The sequence below is a fragment of the Ursus maritimus genome, assembly GCF_017311325.1.
Source record: "Ursus maritimus isolate PB19 chromosome X unlocalized genomic scaffold, ASM1731132v1 scaffold_X1, whole genome shotgun sequence".
NCBI classification, from domain to species: domain Eukaryota; kingdom Metazoa; phylum Chordata; class Mammalia; order Carnivora; family Ursidae; genus Ursus; species Ursus maritimus.
The window spans coordinates 66,066,665-66,087,183 of record NW_024423319.1 but is presented as its reverse complement, the minus strand read 5'-3'; the positions used below and the strand labels follow the sequence as shown (position 1 = coordinate 66,087,183).

Below are 20,519 nucleotides of genomic sequence, written 5' to 3'. Positions count from 1 at the left end.
CCAATGCATAATCACCTGGTCAGTGCCCGTAGGTTCTTTTAAGGAGAGTTGGGAGAAAAATTAACAATAAAAACTTCTGGTGGTATAGCAGGGTCCTTTCTTAAAAAAATCACATGCCTCTCTTCATTCAAAGGGTTCTGGATCTGTCAACTGGCTCAAGTCTGGGAATTGATTGAAAGACAATGAGTCTTTCTTTTGGTGATTCACGTTAGACATCGTTCACTCAAATTAGAACTCTCCTATCTACCCAGATCAAGTAAGAATTTAGTAGATTGCTGATTTATTTCTTTTCCAGGGATGTGATAATCAACTAAAAAATGCCACAGGTCTCTACAAATTAGACTATTCTGATACTGCTTTGACTCTACTGTCTATTACAGCAAGCTCACCTTGTCTTTGGTAATTAAGTTTCACTATTTCACTCCTGCAGCCCTGGGATCCAATTATCCTCATTGCATTTAAATATTCTAGTTCAGTTGCGGAAATTCACACTATAATTTTTGACCTACAGGAAATTGACCACAGAGTTCTTCAAAGATGCTGGGATTACCCTCACAAATTTATTATTCACAGTCATGGTGAAAAGTTGATCCTCCAGGGTAGGTGAGCAGAACTTAAATGATAAATCCACTCTAACATTCCAATCTTCCCAAGCCTTTAAATAGAGAAATAGTTGATAGAATAACAGGGCCATTCTGGCATTTCAACTTCACTCAGTATAGGTCACCTTTTGGTCCATTTTCAGCTACCCAACCAACCATACTGTTAGAGTGCTTTTGAACAACTTGAACTAAATCATTGAATCCATAATCTTTGCTTAGCGTGGGCTCATATCAATCAATTTGGCCTGATTTAACTTCGTATTCCTTCCACCATTACTCACCTCCATTCCCACACATATTCTCCATATTTCTGTCTGTATAAATTGAAAAAAATCATGCACCTGCTTTGGTGTATAGCACTCCTTCTAGTGGATTACCCTTCAAGGTTTGCTGGGACTTGAGCCCAGGCATATGTCTAGGAGCAAAGAAGAGCTGCAGGGTAGATCCCGAGGAGAGTCAGCAGTGCTTTGCAAGGAAACTACCTTAAGAGAGGCCATTACAAATTTTTTGGGGGGGCAAAGCACAACCTTCTCAGGCAGGGGTGGAAATTTTGGCAAAGAAAACTCAATAGAATTTAGGCGTATGACATCTCCAGCTTCATTGGAATTTTCCCATGGGTCTCCACTCCAATGTTTAGGATCTTATTCTCTCCCAATCAATGCTTTTTTTTAAATTTTTTTTTGAAGATTTTATTTATTTATTTGACAGAGAGAGAGACAGCCAGCGAGAGAGGGAACACAAGCAGGGGGAGTGGGAGAGGAAGAAGCAGGCTCATAGCGGAGGAGCCTGATGTGGGGCTCGATCCCATAATGCTGGGATCATGCCCTGAGCCGAAGGCAGACGCTTAACCGCTGTGCCACCCAGGCGCCCCTCTCCCAATCAATGCTTTTTAAACTCAACTTACCTTATTCCCCATTCCTCATCCCATACATACCTTAACCATACCTTTTTCTTGGGTTTTGCTTTGAAAATATACTACCTTATTCTTGATTTTTCCCATACACTTTTTATCTACTAGCAGAGAAAAATCTTGGGTTGTATGGTGGGATGTGAGGATACAATGTCCATCTCCAATTCCTGTCTCCAAGCACCAACTGTGCAGTTTCACTACCATTGGCCAAGTGCTCAGAGGATTGGCGTCCATGACCAAGCCTTTTATTTTTCTATGATATACTTCCTTTTCAGTGGCTTGTCTGAAACACACACTTTGGCGGGGAACAAAAGACATTTTTCTCAACCAGTAGACTCTAGTTAGTGCAGTGAAATTGCAGTTTACACCGAAGTTTTCAAGGGGATTAAACATTTAAGGGAAAATTACATGTAGCAAAAATTATCCTTGAAAGTCATTTGTGAAAGTTCCATGTGAAAGAATTACATAATGTCTATCAATAAGGCCAGTATTGGAACAGATTCCTGTTTGTTCAATTGAGCACCAGATTAAGTAAGTGGCTTTTGTTTAGGGTTCCCATTGAATGAAAAATAGGTGTTTAAACACTAGAACACACTCAAGGTGGTGGCATACTTAAACTGTGAGAAGCACACAGAGAGTCTCTTAACTCTCCTTCACTCCAATACTTAGATTTGCTGAGTGGAGTAGTAGATGGATTCACCCCATTATTCATATTCTTATTTCCTACGTGTATGATGTGACCCCACAACCCAGAGGAGGTCACATGCCCCCAAAAGGGAGTATTTGGAGACAAATTCAGAAAATGCCTCTCAACCTGAAATTATCAAGAATTAGCAGGCAAGGGCCCAACAGAGTGGAAGTCACTCTGTGAGGCAGTGGCGACAGCAGTGGTGAAAGGATGAACAACAAGTTCAATGCATTGAAAGATTATGACAGTGGGGACCATGATCAAAATGAAGAAAACAGCACACAGAAAGAAAGTAAGAAGGAAAAAACAGAATGAGACAAGAGTCAGGGCAGCAGTAAGAGGAAGGCTGTTGTTCCTGGACCAGCAGAGCATCTCCTTCAGTACAATTATACTTTCTGATACTCCAGAAGAACCCCCAGCCATCCCACCAGCTCACAAAGCTATGAATAAAATATCAAACAGATTGGCACCTTTTTTGCCTCTGCAGAGCAGTTCTGGAGATTTTACAGCCACATGGTAGGTCTTGGGGACCTGATGGGCCACAGTGACATCCAACTCTTCAAAGAAGGAATTAAACCCATATGGGAAGATGATGCAAATAAAAATGGTGGCAAGTGGATTATTTGGCTCCAGAAAGCCTTGGCATCTCATTGCTGTGAGAATCTTATCCTGGACATGTTGGAGGAACAGTTCATGGTTGGGGAGGAGATCTGTGGTGTTGTGGTCTCTGTCCAGTTTCAGGAGGACATTATTTTAATATGGAATAAGACTGCCAGTGATCAAACAACCACAGTCCAAATCCAGGTTATGCTTTGGCAAGTGCTTAACCTATGTCCCAACACCATCATAGAGTACAAAACTCATACTGACAGCATCAAAATGCCAGGCAGCCTGAGCCCCCAAAGGGTCCTCTTTCAAAACCTCTGTAAGCTGCAGTTGAATGTGCCATGACCTTCTCCCTCTCTGGATGGCACCATCATTGAAGCTGGCATCATTGGATTCTCTTGTTCTGTTGGCATGCTACCTGGAAGATCCTTCTGTCCTGGACAAGAGAAATTGGAAAAGCATTTTATGGTTTTTTTTTTAAGATTTATTTATTTATTTGAGAGACAGAGCAAGCACACAATTATGAGGGGAAGAGGGAGGAGAGATAATATTAAGCAGACTCAGTGTTGAGTGTGGAGCCCAAGGCGGGGCTTGATCTCACGACCCTGAGATCACAACCTGAGCAGAAACTAAGAGTCCAATGCCTAAACAACTGCACCACGCAGGCGTCTTGCAATTTAAGAGCGCGCTGACAAGCAGCAGCTACAACAGCTGAGATCACTTAATAAGTGGTTCTAAACTTAAAACAAAATAATGAACAGGAGAGAGAGATTAGCAAAAAGTAGCCAACCTGGAGAGAGTGTGTGCTTACAATATTGTTATTTGAGTGTTTCCCACATTTCCATAAAGTATGCTACATATCTTCTAAACATAATCAAGGATACCAGAAGCCTTACAAGTTCAATTAGGCTGATTCTGAAGTAGAAATTACTTCAGAATGGGATTCATTGGGGTGAAGGGTGTTGTCTTGGGTTCAGCTGTAACAAGAATGAGATAATTGTTGTGTTGTCATAACAAAAGAGAAGTTTACATAGTATCTTTAAAAAGTAGGAACCAAACCCAAGAATTTGTCAGTGTTGGTGTTGATTAGCTCTATGGTAGGGAGGAGAGTCCTGTATGTGGCAGACCCAAATCTTGGTTCCTATTGAGGTATATTCCACTATGGAGTGGCTCCTTTGTGGCTTTGAAGGAACTATCTGTGAAGATTAGTCTGTCTCTTTTGCTCAGAGTCCCACTGCAACCAGCCTCTTCTGATTACAGTAACAGCTAACATTTTTTTAAATTTTATTTATTTATTTGACAGAGAGAGACAGTGAGAGAGGGAACACAAGCAAGGGGCATGTGAGAGGGAGAAGCAGGCTTCCCGCCAAGCAGGGAGCCAGATGAGGGGCTCAGTCCCAGGACCCTGGGATCATGACCTTAGCTGAAGCCAGATGCTTAAGGACTAGCTAACATTTTTTAATGATGGTTTCTATTGACAGGCCTAGTCACATTTTGATTTGACTTGACCCACTAAGCAGGCTACTAGTCACTTTACTTCACTACTTTGACTTCCTCTTGTGTTTAGATCTGTCTTCTTCACTCTTAGGGGACTGAAAGCTGAGAGAAATTTCTAGGGAAACGGAGCCCTTTGGGCCTTGTTCTCAGACGTATACCCTCTGGTTCTGAAATATAACTGCTTTGCCATACCTAGGAGTAAACCTAACCAAAGAGGTGAAAGACCTGTACTCTGAAAACTATAAAACACTAACGAAAGAAATTGAAGATGACACAAAGAAATAGAGACATTCCATGCTCATGAATTGGAAGAACAAATATTGTTAAAATGTCTATATTACCCAAAGCAATCTACACATTTAATATAATTCCTATCAAAATACTAACAACATTTCTCACAGAGCTAGAACAAACAATCCTAAAATTTGTATGGAACTACAAAAGACCCCAAATAACCAAAGCAATCTTGAAAGGAGAAAAGCAAAGCTGGAGGCATCAATTCTGGACTTCAAGTTATATCACAAAGCTATAGTGATCAAAACAGTCTGGTACAGGCACAAAAATTGACACATAGATCAATGGAATAGAATATAAAACCCAGAAATGAACCCACAACTATATGGTCATCAACATTCAACAAAGCAGGAATGAATATCCAATGGGAAAAAGACAGTCTCGTCAACAAATGGTGTGGGGGAAAACTGGACAGCAACATGTGAAAGAATAAAACTGGACCACTCTCTTACACCATGCACACAAAAAATTCAAAATGGATTAAAGACCTAAACATGAAACAGGAAACCATTAAAATCCTAGAGGAGAACACAGACAGTAACCTCTTTGATATCCGACATAGCAACTTTTTTCTAGGTATGTCTCCTGAGGCAAGGGAAAGAAAAGCTGAAATAAACTATTTGGGACTATATCAATATAAAAATCTTCACAGCAAAGGAAATAATCCACAAAACTGAAAGGCAACCTATGGAATGGGAGAAGAGATTCGTTAATGACATATCTGATAAAGGGTTACTATCCAAAATCTATAAAGAACTTATAAAACTCAGCACCCAAAAATGAATAATCCAATTAAAAATGGGCAGAAATCATGAATAGACATTTCTCCAAAGAAGATGTACAGGTGGTTAACAGACACATGAAAAGATGTTCAACATCACTTACCATCAGGGAAATACAATTTAAAACTACAATGAGCTATCACCACACACCTGTGAAAATGGCTAAAATCAACAACACAAGGAACAACAGGTGCTGACAAGGATGTGGAGAAAGTAGAGCCCTCATACACTGTTGGTGGGAATGCAAACTGGTGAAGCCACTCTGGAAAACAGTGTGGAGGTTCCTCAAAGTGTTAGAAGTAGAACTACCTTATGATCTAGCAATTGCACTACTAGGTATTTACCCAAAGAATACAAAAATACTAATTCAAAGGGATACATGTACTCTGATGTTTATAGCAGCATTATATACAATAGCCAAATTATGGAAACAGCCCAAGTGTCCACCATCGACTGATTAATGGCTAAAGAAGATGTGATGTACACACACCACACACACACAAGGAATGTTACTGAGCCATAAAAAAAAAAATGAAATCTTGTCATTGCAATGACATGGATGGAGCTAGAGAATATAATGCTAAGCAAATAAATTAGTCAAAGAAAGGCAAATATCATCTGATTTCACTCATACGTGGAATTTAAGAAAGAAACAAAACAAACTAGCAAAGGGGAAAAATGTGAGAGTGTTTCAAACCAAGAAAACAGAGTCTTAGCTATAGAAAACTGATTATTACCAGAGGGAAGGCAGGTGAGGGTGGGAGCATGGGTGAAATAGGTGATGGGAATTAAGGAGTGTACTTATTGTGATGAGCATGGGGTGTTGTAAGGAAGTGTACCCCTGAAACTAATATTACACTGTGTTAACTGGAATTTTATTTTGTTTTATTTTATTTTAATTACTATTATTGCTATTTTACTAACTAGAATTTTAATAAAAACTAAGAAAAAACCTGCTTGGCCATTGTGGTGAATCCCTTTTGGTGTATCTGTGCAGGTCATATGACTCCTTAAATTGCCCCCCCCCCTTTCCAGTTTCTTTCTTATAATGGTGGGATCCTGGCAATGCATGTCATTTGTAAACATTGTTTCAATCCCAGGCCTAAGTTGATTGGCCTAAGGATGAGACCCTGACTATTTAGAAGCTCTTACAGAAATTTTAAGTTGTGTGTGTGTGTGTGTGTGTGTGTGTGTGAGAAAGAGAGAGAGAGAGGAGAGAAATGGAAGTGGATTGGTTTTCCCCTGTGGTTCAACCTTAGAAAGTAAACAATAATACCCTGGCTCTGTGGGGAAGCCATATTTCCTGTGCTTTCTGTGGGGCTGAGGAAGCTGCTCATCAGAGAGAGAACAAAAAGAAATATTATAAAGAGAAGGATAAATGATATTGTCTAAGTTTCTGAAGACTTGGCAGTTGCCTGTTCTGGTCCATTTCTGAAATCTAATAACATTCTTGACCTTGAGTTTTGTGATACACCCCTAACTCCTTATATAATAAGTTTCCCTATTTTGATGAAAGTAGCTTACGTTGGTTTCTGTTACTTGTAACTGAAGAATCTTGGTATAGAGACTTTAGTCAGGTTGATCATCATGCCTAAATATCCAAACAAATTTTCTTTTAATTTGTCTTTTAGCACTGTTTCTGGAATAAAGTTTAAGAACACCCTCTATCCTCCATGTTTCAGTCTATTCTCTAGGCCCTTTCTTTCCACCGGCTGACATGTTGTAGATAACTTAGTTACTCTTGCCATTTCCCAAGGGGTTGAGCCAGAGCCAAGTCACAAGTCAGTGCCAGCAAAGTAGCTGCATTTATTTCCAGTCTGTAGCAGTAGATAATTTATATACACATTTACAGTGGGTTGGGAGGTTGTTGCAGGGAAAGTGGAAGGAGGGAGAGTTCCAGAGGAATATAGACATCAGATTTGTAGAGGAATGAAACACATTTATCGAACAATCTATAGGATCTCAGGCAGGAATCTCAGAAAGGACAGAGAAGAGAACTCTGGATCAGTTCTCCCAAAGTTAAGTTGTTATGTTAGGCAAACTTCTTTCTGGGCCATAGGTTTGCTTTTCATGGAGCACAGAAATATAACAAGAGCTAAAGAGTAATCAACCAGATAAAACAGGAAGTCCAAGTCAAGGAAATAGGAGGAAAGAAGGTGAAGGGGCAAGGTGAGAGGATAGAAGAAAAATGAGGTAGAAAGCCCTAGAGACAAACTGGAGCATTCTAAAAGCACTAAGTCAGGAACCAGTTGACTCATCTGGAGGTCAGCCAAACCAGACAGGTAGCCCCATGTTGTGTTGATATAACTACCATAGCCAAGAGCTTTCAAGGCAGTGGTTTGGCTTTCCTGATTATTTTGGCAAGACCACACTCCCACCACTGTACTTATATCAACATGATTTGGATGAGTGCCTTTGTAATTGCCACTATAGCCCTTCAACCTATATCAAATGATCCTGCATTTATTGGAGGTCTCCCTTTCTCTCCGTCCCTGTTTCCAGGCAGAATATTTATAGAGACATTACAATTGTGCTTCCGACTAATGTCTATCATTATTTGGTACACATTTAAGTGTAAATGAAATTCAATTTTATATTTGGTCATTTCATCCCAGGGCAAAATATTCTATTATAATTCATGAGAAATTCAAGAAAGAACAGAGGGTCTACTCAGGCTCAATCGTTTGTAAGAAACCCACACACGCTAACTCAGATAAAGTGAAAATTATTCTAAGGCTATGAGTAGAGCAACAGGGTGGAAGGAGTAGTACATAAATCCAAGAATAAACACTAACAGGAATGCAATTCACCAAGATTAGAGTGGGGGATGGTTTTGGCTTCAAGTTAGCCCTAGAGAATTTCAGTAAGAGTTTAGAGTCTTCATTCTAGTGAGTAAATGACTCTTCTTTCCACCCTACCACCACGTGACTGCCTCTAATTAGTCATTATTACTCACAAATGTCCCTGAACATGGCCTATCATGGCTTCTCCAGTCCCACCTATACCTCACGACATTTTAGCTATAATAATTCACTGTTTTCTGTTATTGTAGTTTTCTGTTTTATATTCTATATTTAAGAAATAAAGTATGTGATTCACCCAGTTCATTCTTGCAAGGCAGGCCATACTGGCCAGTTTACACCCTTAGAAAGGTCTTTCTTTCTCCCTCAGCACAAAAATTTAACTGGTGGGGGAGGGAAAACAAGTGGAGTCATGTGGTAGAAAATGTGACTACTTAACTGGTACTAGGGATCTGGAAGAGCATAAAATAGTGGAACATGACATAAGGGAGAAGGAAAGAATATAGCTGAGGCACTGGTGCCTACAACAAAGAAAACTAATATGCGGAGTCAATCTAAGCCTGAGGCAAGGTCTTAGACCCAAACAGTAGGAAGATTGTTATGGGGATCCCTTACAGGAACATTTATTGAACATCTACTTTGGACCAACCAATTTAAATTTGTTGACTCATTTTTCTGGCCTCATATTATCCTTGAGGAATAATTATTATTAACACAATTGTACAGATGAAGAAACTGAAGCCCAAAGAATAACTGGCTAAACTTATGAGCAAATAAATGACAGAGAAAGGATATGAGCCCAGAGTGCCCAAGATCTGTTCCACCTGTTCTTGTTAGAGAACAGGAAGCCCTTATAGGTGGGTGTGGATAGTGGTCTTCTTTGCAGAGATAGGCTCCTAAGTAGAAAGTCATGCAAATATCCTGGGAAATTAGCCTAGCCTTTTGGGACCATCTGACTTGGCATGGTTTCAATATTGGGCAAGTGATATAAGTCCTAAAAATAAGCCAGATGTAGAAGGATGAGAGACTTGGGGAAATATATGCTGTCAGGGAGAGGGTACGTGAAAACAGCTACTTTAAAATGAGTAAAGTAGTTTTGACCTTCCAAACCAGCCCAGACAAAGACCCCTTGAGGGCCTCTGGACATCAAGCAAGGACCGGGAAATTAACTCTCAGTGGTGATAATTCTATTGAATAATAAGAGGACCGAGGGAGTAAGGCACAGGAGAGTTCATTTTGGAGTTTTACCTCCATTTTAAGACACAGAGGAACCCAGTAGACAATGTTGTGTATTCCCAGAGAAAGGCACATTAGAGACTCCTAATTACTCTTCCATACTCCCCTCCACATCCCTCTCCCTCCACAGGAGAGGCTGGCATGGGTGGGTGGGTTGGGGGAGCACAAGGACTCTGGCTCAACTTCTGCAGCCTTCATGCCTCCATCTTGGGGCTCTGGTGCGACTCACTGTCCAGACTTTTCCTTGGGGGGGGCAGAGTGGGCCTGGGGGCAGTAGGTACTCTCTCCAGGAGCAGGAAGCCGACTTTCTGAGAAGTCAAGGGAACAGAAAGATTCACTTCCTTCCCTACATTCTGTAAGGAAGGGTGGAAAGAGCCTTGGAGAAGGGGTTTGAAAACTGGCATTTAGTTCCCTTCTGGGCCTCACTTTCCCCATCTGTAAAACAGGTATAAGAGCAGCTGCCTCTCAGGGTTGGGGGGGTGGGTCAAATGTGATGAAGGATATGGGAGCATCTGTAAACTGTAAGTTGCCCACCCAAAGGTGAGGGCACCGTGTTACCATTGTAGGGAGCCTCTGTGTCCAGATACGCTGGAGGGAAGGCCCTTGTGTTCATGGAGCTGAAGGATGAAGGAGGTGTGTCCCTGTCCAGTGGGGAGGGGACAGGGTGAATAAGGAGGCAAGTAGCTGAAAGATCTGCCCCTGACAGGAGGAAACTCTGGCCCTTGCAAGGCTTTGAGGCAGATGGAACTGCAGGGCTGAGCCTCCCAGAACACTCCACCCTAGAGGAGGAAGAGTGTATGTTTGTGTGGGGGGGAGGGGAGTGGAGGTGCTTATCCTGGCCCTCTCCTTCACTCCTACTTAGGCAAGTGGCTGAAGGAAGCAAGTGGGTGGAGGAGTGTGGGATGGGGATCAAATTGAGGAGGGGTGTCTTAGGGTCGACCTGGTCCATTCCTGGTTCTCGGTTCAGGTTTGGGGGAGGTTTCTCAAGCCTAGGAAATTCCGCTGGCTAGTTGACCTGTGTGAACCTAGGGCAGCTGGTGGGGGCTCACCTTCACCCTGCATGGTACCTAGGGACTGTGTGGTGAGGGAGTCTGTCTGAGCTGGGAACTCCCACCAGCGTGGTTGGCCACCCGTCTCCAGGAGTTCTGGGACAACTATTACGGGGAATTGGTGGGATTGATGGTTGGGCCAATTCTTTGGAAGAAGCAGCCCCATTGTGCTGACCAGCATGGGGAAGGCGGCTCCACAGTCCCGACCCAAGGTTGGAGGTTGGAGAGGAGGGCAGAGGACTGGCTGCTTTGGACCAAGGGTTCCCTGGAGGCGATCCCCACCCCCCAACCCCCTCATCTCCGAGAGCCCCTTGCCTAGAATCACTTAGATCCTTCGCCAGCTACAGGCCGACTCCGTCCTTGGGGCCTTGGGGCCAGATCAAGTAGGGGGAAGAGAGAAGAGAGCCGCTGGTAGGAAAGGGTTATCGCCCGTGCAGCCTGGATCACCTCCAGGGCTCTGGATCAAGCGCTCGGTGGGTGGGGGGCGGCGACGCTGCAGTCCCTGGTGGTGGCAGCGGCACAGGCAGGGCAGTGGGGGCGGGGGATCTAGGAGCACCTGAGCCCAGGACACATGGCAGCTACAGTCTATTCATCTGGCTCCCCGGACAGTTGGTAGGGCCTGAGGTTAGGTTCTCCAGGCTTCCTTCCCGTCCCCTTCCCCTGGGCGGTCCTGATTCCCATCTGAGTAGCAGGGTCAGATATATCTCTGTGGCGCGTCTCCCAGGTTCTTACCCTTCCCAGATGCGGAAGGGGATGGAGGGCCATGGAGGGGCAGGAGTCCTGCCCTTCCTCACCCAAGGTGACCAGAGGCCTGTGGCAGAACCAAGAAATGTTGCAGCCAGGGCCCCAGGGCCCCCAGCCCCATCTCCATCCCCAGGCATTCCCCGAGTGGAAGTATGGGGTGGGCATGGAGACCTGGTGGGAAGTGGTACCAGTTAGCACCCCCATCCCCGGATCCCAGGGCCCAGTCATTGCAAGGGCAGTGTAGGGTGGGTGTGCAGTGGAAAAAGGGTAGTGGTCGCCTGTCTGTAGCCTCCCATCCCTCATGTAGGTAGGCTGGGGCAACAAGGAGGCTATGGGCTGGGGGCCCTCGACAGGTGCTGTCAGTCCAGGCGCTGCTGGGCTCAGCTCTGGCACTTGTTAGATGTGAGCAATGGGCTAATTTTTTAAAAAGATTTTTTATTTATTTCAGAGAGAGAGACAGAGAGAGACAGAGAGCACGAGTGGGAGGGGCAGAAGGAGAGGGAGAGAGAATCTCAAGCAGACTCCCTGCTGAGCACCAAATCCCACTAAGGGCTCAATCCCATGACCATGAGATCATGACCTGAGCTGAAACCAAGAGTTCGAGGCACTTCACTGACTGTACCACCCAGGTGCCCCAGCAATGGGCTAATTTTATCCTGCTGGGCTCTGGCTCAGCAGGAAACCAACTTCTTCTGGCTGGATCTGGCCAAGGACAGGCCAGTCACAGGGTAGTGGGGAGGGGAAAATGGTGCCATCTTCATTCTGGAGGATGTGCATCCTCAGAAAGGACAAGATTTTAGTGCGTAGGCCTGTATGCTCCAGGTCGCTCTGTTAGAATGGAATCCAGAGCCTGTCATTGGGGTCTGGGAGTTCCCATTGGGACACTTAGGAGGAAAGGTGTAAGGGAAATAGGTCCATTAGAGGGCTGAGGTATAAGAATCCCCTCTCTCTAAAGGGAAGGGACGTTCTCACCAAATCTGTTAGGCACCTCTAGAGCTGGCAAATGTGGTATTTGAGAGTATGGAAATCAGTAATCCAAATAGGGGGGTCCAGACAGATTACCTGTCCTGAGAGGATGGAAGCAGAAGGCAGGGAAATGGTCCAGGAAACCAGGAGGGAAGAGTCCCGGACAGTTACACAAAACGGGCATGATGTGATGCGTGCACCCTTCCTTCAGGAGGGCTGACTGTTTTTAAAGGGCTAGAACAGATACTAGCACCACCTTTCTTCCTAGACTTCCCTCATTCTGAGCTAGGCCAGACCCCCTTGGGTTTGACAGATGAAAGGCCTAGATTCTTGGCTTGGGAGGTGAGCATTGCTGACAGGGTTTCAGGTTCTCCTAACACTTCTCAATGGACCAATCCCAGAACAAGCCAGGTTTCAGCTAATGGAAACTTTATTTCCTCTCCTAATGAAAACAGCATCATTGATTGTTGTGATCATAAAAATGGTATATTTCATAAAGTATTGCTTAATAAAAATAGGAGTATGTGGAAAATGTGGATATTATCTTCCCCCCTCTGCTTTTTTTTGTAAAACAGTAACCAAAAAACACCCCTAAATATGTCTGTGTATATCTGGATAGGATTTGGGGAATATAGAGAAAAATGTGGAAGAGCATGCAAATTTTTATTATAGGCTACCTATGGTAGGGTGGAGGTCATGTTGTCATAGAAGGGAGGAAGATAGGGAAAAAATGGAAAGAAAAAAAAGCCACATTTAAAAAGGAATATATGTGATCATAATTATTAATTTACATTAAAAAGATGCAGACTTGGGAGCCTGGGTGGCTTAGTCAGTTCAGGGTCCTGGGATAGAGCCCAGCATCAGGCTCCCTGCTCAGTGGGGAGACTGCTTCTCCCTCTGCCCTTCCTCTTGCTCATGCTTTCTCTCTCTCTCTCTCTCTATCAAATAAATAAATGAAATCTTTAAAAAAAGATGCAGACTCATTGTAGGCACTGAAAACAATATATCAAGCTATAAGGATTAAGTAAAAATTCCCTCAAATCTCAGGTTCCAGCAGTAACCTCTAATAACATTTGTGTGCATTTTTCCAGACAGACACACTGTTCTACATCCTGCTTTTGCAATTTTATAAGGAACATTTTTAGTTTTTATTTATTTATTTATTTATTTATTTATTTATTTATTTTAAGATTTTATTTTTAAGTGATCTCTACACCCAAATGGGGCTTGAACTTACAACCCGAGATCAAGAGTTGCATGCTCTACTGACTGAACCAGGTAGGTGCCCCATAAAGAAAATTTTTATTGAGGTGCATCATACATACAGAGGAATGCACAGATCATAAATGTACAGCTCAATGATATTTTATAATGTAAAGCCACGCTTATAACCAGTATCCAGATTATACATTACATTACTTACATCCCAGAAGTCCCCTGTGGCTCCTTCTAGTCATACACCTACTCCCACCCTGAGGGTAACCACTATTCTGACTTTTGAAAGCACGGATTAGTTTGTTTTTATAAACCGAACCATAAGTATGTATATTTGTTGGTCTGTATTGTTTTGCTTAAAGTTATATTTTTTGAAGTCCCAACTACTATACAGTAATAGTTCTTCTTATTTCATTGCCGCATAAAATTCCATTGTTTGAATATATCACAGGGTATTCTTCTATTTTGTTGTGATGGATATTTGAGTTGTTTCTAGTTTTTGGGTATTACAAAGTTGCATGAATATTCTTGTACCTAATTATACATTTTTGTTTGATATATACCTAAGAATGGAACAGCTGGGTTTTATGGTATGGTTTTATTTTTAGTTTTAGTAGTTATTGCTAGTCTTCCAAACTGGTTATACCAGTTTATAGTACTATGAGAGGTGAATGTGTTTTCCAGTTACTTCAGGTCCTTGACAATACTTTTTTTTTTTGAGTTTTAAAAAATCTACTCTTACGGGGGTGTACTGGTATTTCTCTTTGATTTTAATTTTTTTAGGAAGTCAAGCACTTTTTGGGGGGAGCAAGAAAGAGGAGAAAGGCTGAGGGGGAGGGGCAAAGGGAAAGGGAGAGAATCTCAAACAGGTGCATGCCCCATGTGGAGCCCAATGTGGGGCTTGATCTCATAACCCTGAGATCATGGCCAGAGCTGAAATCAAGAGTTGGATCCTTAACCAACTGAGCCACCCAGGTGGCCCAAGGACTTTTCTATATGTCATTGGCTATTTGATATCATCTTTTATGAAATGCATTTTCAATTCTTTTGCCCATTTTTCTATTGGGTTGTCTGTCTTTTTTATATAGATTTGTAACAGTTTTTTATATATTATGGATATGAGCCCTATGGCAAATATATTTATTGTGAATATCTTCTCTGAATCAGTGCGTTCCTTTTTCACAGTCTTAATCACTTCTTTTGAATAAAGAGATGCTTGAGATTTTAATGTATTCCTCTATAGAACCAGCTTTATATGAGAGTGTTTGGTAATCTGTTTCCTCATCAATAATGAGAACTATCAAATTTTTATCTTTTCAAATTGTGAAATTATGTTTCATTTGTGCTTTAGTTTGCATTTATGTACTTACGAGTGATGTTGAATGTTTTGTATATACTAGTTGACCATTTAGACTGTTTTCTATGAGTTGAGTGTTAAGTATTTTCCCCCATTTTTACTGGGTTCTTTCTCTTACTGATTTTTAAGAACTTATTTATTAAGAGTTTATTGTTTATTAAGAGTATACATATCTATTGCTGTTCTGCACACTACTTGATGGATATTTAAGATATTTCCAATTTCCCACTTATGTAAATAACGCTGTGGCAAATGTCCTTAAATATACTCATAAAGGAATATTCTTGTATGTTTATATATGTTCATTTATTTCCGGGAAGAATATTAATGGGGCAAAAATATGTACTTTTGAACTGATTTATTAAATACTGAGTAGATAAGGAATATTCATAAAATATACACAACAAACAAAGCATATGTCCTTTTGAGGTTCAGCTGAGATACAATAAACTGCACATGTTTAAATTATACAGTGTGGTAAGTTTTGACATGATATACCACAAAATCATATCACAATCAAGATAACAAATATATCCATCACCTGCAAAAGTTTTTTCATGTTGCTTTGTAATCATTCCTTTTTATTGCTGAGGTTTTTGGTAGTTTTGCTATCATTCACTTGGTGATAGACATGTGGGTTGTTTAGAATTCAAGCTATTAAGAATTTTGCTATGAACATTTATGTAGAAATGTTCATAAGAATATACGCTTTCAGTTTTCTTTAGTAAATATCTAGGAGTGGAATGATCTGATGTATGTTGGTGTATGTTGTACTCACAAGTAACTACCAAACTGTTTTCCAAAGTGGGTCTCCAAGTCCTCCTCACATTTGGAGATTTACTAGAAGGATGCAGAGGACACAGCATATAGTTTTAATCATGACTAAGATTAATTATAGTGAGGTAGTAAGGGTATATAGCATAATCATTATGGGAAAAGAAACAGGTGAAGTCTGGAGGAATCTCTGTTCAGGCTTCCTTATGCTCTCTTCCTCCTATTAGCAGTCACACAGAGAGCACTCTTCCTTTTTTAAAAATTTGTTTAAATCCAATTAGCCAACATATAGTACATCATTAGTTTTTGATATAATGCTCAATGATTCATTAGTTGTGTGTAACGCCCAGCGCTCATCACATCACGTGCCTTCCTTAACGCCCATTACCCAGTTACCCCATTGCTTCACCCATCTCCCTTTCTGCAACCTTCAGTTTGTTTCTCAGAGTCAAGAATCTCTCATGGTTTGTCTCCCTCTCTGATTTCTTCCCATTGAGTTTTCCCTCCCTTCCCCTATGATCCTCTGTGCTATTCCTTATATTCCACCTACGAGTGAAACCATATGATAATTGCCTTTCTCTGAATGACTTATTTCATAGCATAGTACTCTCCAGTTCCATCCATGTTGATGTAAATGATAGGTATTCATCTTTTCTGATGGCTGAGTAATATTCCATTGTATATATGAACCATACCTTCCTTATCCATTCATCTTTTGGAGGACATCTTGGCTACTTCCACTCAGCTTGGCCATTGTGGACATTGCTGCTATGAACATTGGGTTGCAGGTGCCCCTTCTTTTCACTACATCTGTATCTTTGGGGTAAATACCCAGTAGTGCAATTGCTGGGTCATAGGGTAACTCTATTTTTAACTTCTTGAGGAACCTCCATACTGTTTTCCAGAGTGGCTTACCAGCTTGCATTCCCACCAACAGTGTAAGAGGGTTCCCCTTTCTCCACATCCTCAACAACACTTGTTGTTTCCTCTCTTTTTAATTTCGGCCATTCTGACTGTTGTAAGGTGGTATCTCATTGTGATTTTGATTTGTATTTCCCTGATGACAAGTGATGTGGCCATTTTTTTTCATGTGTCTGTTGGCCATTTGTGTGTCTTCTTTGGAGAAGTGTTTGTTCATGTCTCCTGCCCATTTCTTGACTGAATTCTTTGTTTTTTGGGTGTTGAGTTTGATAAGTTCTTTATAGATTTAGATACCAGCCCTTTATCTCTTATGCCATTTGCAAATATCTTCTCCTTCTGTAGGTTGCCTTTTAGTTTTGTTGACTGTTCCCTTTGCTGTGTAGAAGCTCTTTATCTTGATGAAGTCCCAATAATTCATTTTTGCTTTTGTTTCCCTTACCTTTAGAGATGTGTTTGCAAAAAGTTCCTGTGGCATGAGAGACTATGGACTATGAGAAACAAACTGAGGACTTCAGAGGGGAGGGGGGTGGGGGAATGGGATAGACCGGTGATGGGTAGTAAGGAGGGCACGTATTGCATGGTGCACTGGGTGTTATACACAACTAATGAATCATCGAGCCTTACATCGGAAACCGGGGATGTACTGTATGGTGACTAACATAATATAATAAAAAATCATTAAAAAAAATATTATTGTCATAAAAAAAAAAAAGTTCCTGTGGCAGAGGTCAAAGTGGTTACTGCCTGTGTTCTCTAGGATTTTGATGGATTCCTGTCTCACATTTAGGTCTTTCATCCATTTTGAGTTTATCTTTGTGTATGGTGTAAGAGAATGGTTCAGTTTTATTCTTCCGCATGTGACTATCCAATTTTACCAGTACCATTGATTAAAGAGACTGTCTTTTTTCCATTTGATATTCTCTTTCCTGCTTTGTCAAAGATTAGTTGACCATAGAGTTGAGGGTCCATTTCTGGGGATCTCTATTCTGTTCCATTGATCTATGTGTCTGTTTCTGTGCCAATACCATGATGTCTTGATGATCCCAGCTTTGTAATATAGCTTGAAGTCAGGCATCATGATGCCCCCAGCTTTGGTTTTCATTTTCAACATTCCCCTGGCTATTCAGAGTCTTTTCTGGGTCCATACAAATTCTAGGATTGCCTGTTCCAGCTCTGTGGAAAATGTCAGTGGTATTTTGATAGGGATTGCAATGAAAGTGTAGATTGCTCTGGGCAGCATAGACATTTTAACAATGCTTATTCTTCCAATCCATGAGCATGGAATGTTTTTCCATCTCCTTGTGTCTTCCTCAATTTCTTTTATAAGTGTTCTGTAGTTTCTAAAGTATAGATCCTTCATCTCTTTGGTTAAGTTTATTCCTAGACACCTTATGGCTTTTGGTGCAATTTTAAATGGGATTGATTCCTTAATTTCTCTTTCTTCTGACTCATTGTTAGTGTATAGAAATGCAACTGATTTCTGCACATTGATTTTATATCCTGCCATGTTGCTGAATTGCTGTATGAGTTCTAGCAATTAAGGGGTGGAGTCTTTTGGGTTTTCCACATAAATTATCATGTCATCTGCGAAGAGAGAGAGTTTGACTTCTTTGCCAGTTTGAATGTCTATTATTTCTTTTCGTTGTCTGATTGCTGAGGCTAAGACTTCTAGTACTATGTTGAACAAAAGTGGTGAGAGTGGGCATCGCTGTTGTGTTTCTGACCTTAAGGGAAAAGAGACAGCACTCTTCTTTTAGTAACAAAATGCAACAACTTGTGCAGTGTTTCTGCCTAGGGAAACCCATTGGAGACACAATGCCCAAGGGTTTCATTGGGAGCTGGTCATGTAGGTACCTTTTGCCTAGCACATACTAAAATTCTAGACTCCCAGAAATAAAATAGTTAGTCAATATAAACCTTTTCTTATCATTTGTACAAATAGTGTAGGCACAATGAGCCACTTTAATCCGTTTTGGAAAGGCCAAGTGGGAAGCTCGGTTTTTTGTTTTTTGTTTTTTTTTAATCTCCACCAGCCAGTAATGAGCCACCCACCTGATGGCATCACTGGAGATAATGTAGAAAGTCTGGACTCTCACCCCTACCTGGAAATAATGAGGTTCCCTTCCCTCTTTCTTCTGACAGAGAGCTAGGAAAGAGGCAGGATTTTCATCATAATCCAGAAGTAACAAGAACATCCCCACCATGGTGTCCATAGAGAAGACATGAGGAGCTAGAACACTCATCACTATCCATCAGTAATGAGGATATCTTCCACCCTCTGTCAATGGAGGCCAAATGGGGAAGTGGGACTTCTATTTACATCTACCTGGAAGTAATGAGACACTACCTTACTTCCCTGCAAGAGCGATGTCAGAGAAAGCTAGCTATAATAGCGGGTTCTTGATAATACCGAGTCCCATAACATGAAAATGTCCAGATTTCAAACTAAAATTAGTCATCAAACTAAGAAATAGGAAGATCTCAAAGTGAATGAAAAAGACAATCAATGCCAATACCTAGATGGCAGAAATGTTAAAATTATCTGACAAAAATTTTATTTTATTTTTTAAATTTTTTTATTATGTTATGTTAGTCACCATACAGTACATCATTCGTTTTTGATGTAGTGTTCCATGATTCATTGTTTGCACATAACACCCAGTGCTCCATACAATACATGCCTTCCTTAATACCCATCACCGAGCTAGCCCATCCCCCCACCCCTCTCCCCTCTGAAACCCTGTTTGTTTCCCAGAGTTTATAGTCTCTTGTGGTTCATTCCCCTTCTGTTTAGACCCCCTTCATTCTTCCCTCCCTTCTCCTACTGATCTCCCTGCTATTCCTTATGTTCCACAAATGAGTGAAACCATATGATAATTTTCTTTCTCTGCTTGATTTATTTCACTTAGCATAATCTCCTCCAGTCCCATATCTGCTGGAAGATGGGTAGGAGAAGAAAGGGATTAAAGAAAGGGGGGTAATCAGAAGGGGGAATGAAGCATGAGAGACTATGGACAAACAAACTAGAAACAAACTGAGGGCTTCAGAGGGGAGGAGGTGGGGGAAAGGGATAGGCTGGTGATGGGTAGTAAGGAGGGCACGTATTGCATGGTGCACTGGGTGTTATACGCAACTAATGAATCATCGAACTTTACATCAAAAACCAGGGATGTACTGATGAGGGAACAGAAGGCAAGCTGAGGACAAAGCAGAAACTGACACCCTGCAACCCCCCCGCCCCTCCCCCCCCACCATGGGATGTATGTGACATTCCTCAGGCACTCCTGGCTGCACTAAAGGACAAAGAAATAGTTAACCTATAGATACCACAATCCTGCAAGACTTAAGCCTCCCTCAGTTTACAAATGTCTTTAGCAGTTTACAAGAACGAAGCATTTCTATCAATAACCTAGCTTCTGGAAAGGGATGTAGATACAATTAAATGTCCTTATAATCTGCAGGCTCCAGGAAGTTCCCAAATATCTTCATGTTAATGCCTTGCTAGAGGGAAAACAATGGCAAGTCCTCTGGTATCTTGTGAGTCTTCTTTAACATATGAAAGTATTTCTCAACCTCCCTTTTTCCTTACCTTCCCCCAGCCCCATAGTATATAATCAGCCACCCCTCACAACCTGGGGCAGCAGCTCTTTCTGCCCACAGATCCTGTCCCCGTGCTTTAATAAACCACCAATTTTGCACCAAAGATGCCTCAAGAATTCTTTCTTGGTCGTCGGCTCCGGACTCCACCCCACTGAACCTCACCTGTATTCCGTAACCTCATCAGTACTGTATGGTGACTAACATAATATAATAAAAAATATTATTATAACAAAACAAAACAACAACAAAAAAATAAATAAATTTTAAAGCAGCCATGATAAAAACACTTCAGTGAGAAATGATGAACATGTGAAACACATGAAAAAATAGAAAATTTCAACAAAGAAATTTAAGACATATAGAAGAACAAAATGGAATCTTATGTCCCCTCCCCCCAGAAAACCCCGAACAGTAACTAAACAAGCTCAGTAGAAGGACTCAACAACAAATGACAAGGCCAGAAGAAAGAATCAGTGA

At 41.5% G+C, this 20,519-nt stretch overlaps 1 pseudogene; it reads left to right on the top strand.

The window, feature by feature from the left end:
- The first annotated feature begins 2,410 nt into the window (after window positions 1–2,410).
- LOC103674177 lies at window positions 2,411–3,151 on the top strand (annotated as a pseudogene).
- The last annotated feature ends 17,368 nt before the right edge of the window (window positions 3,152–20,519 follow it).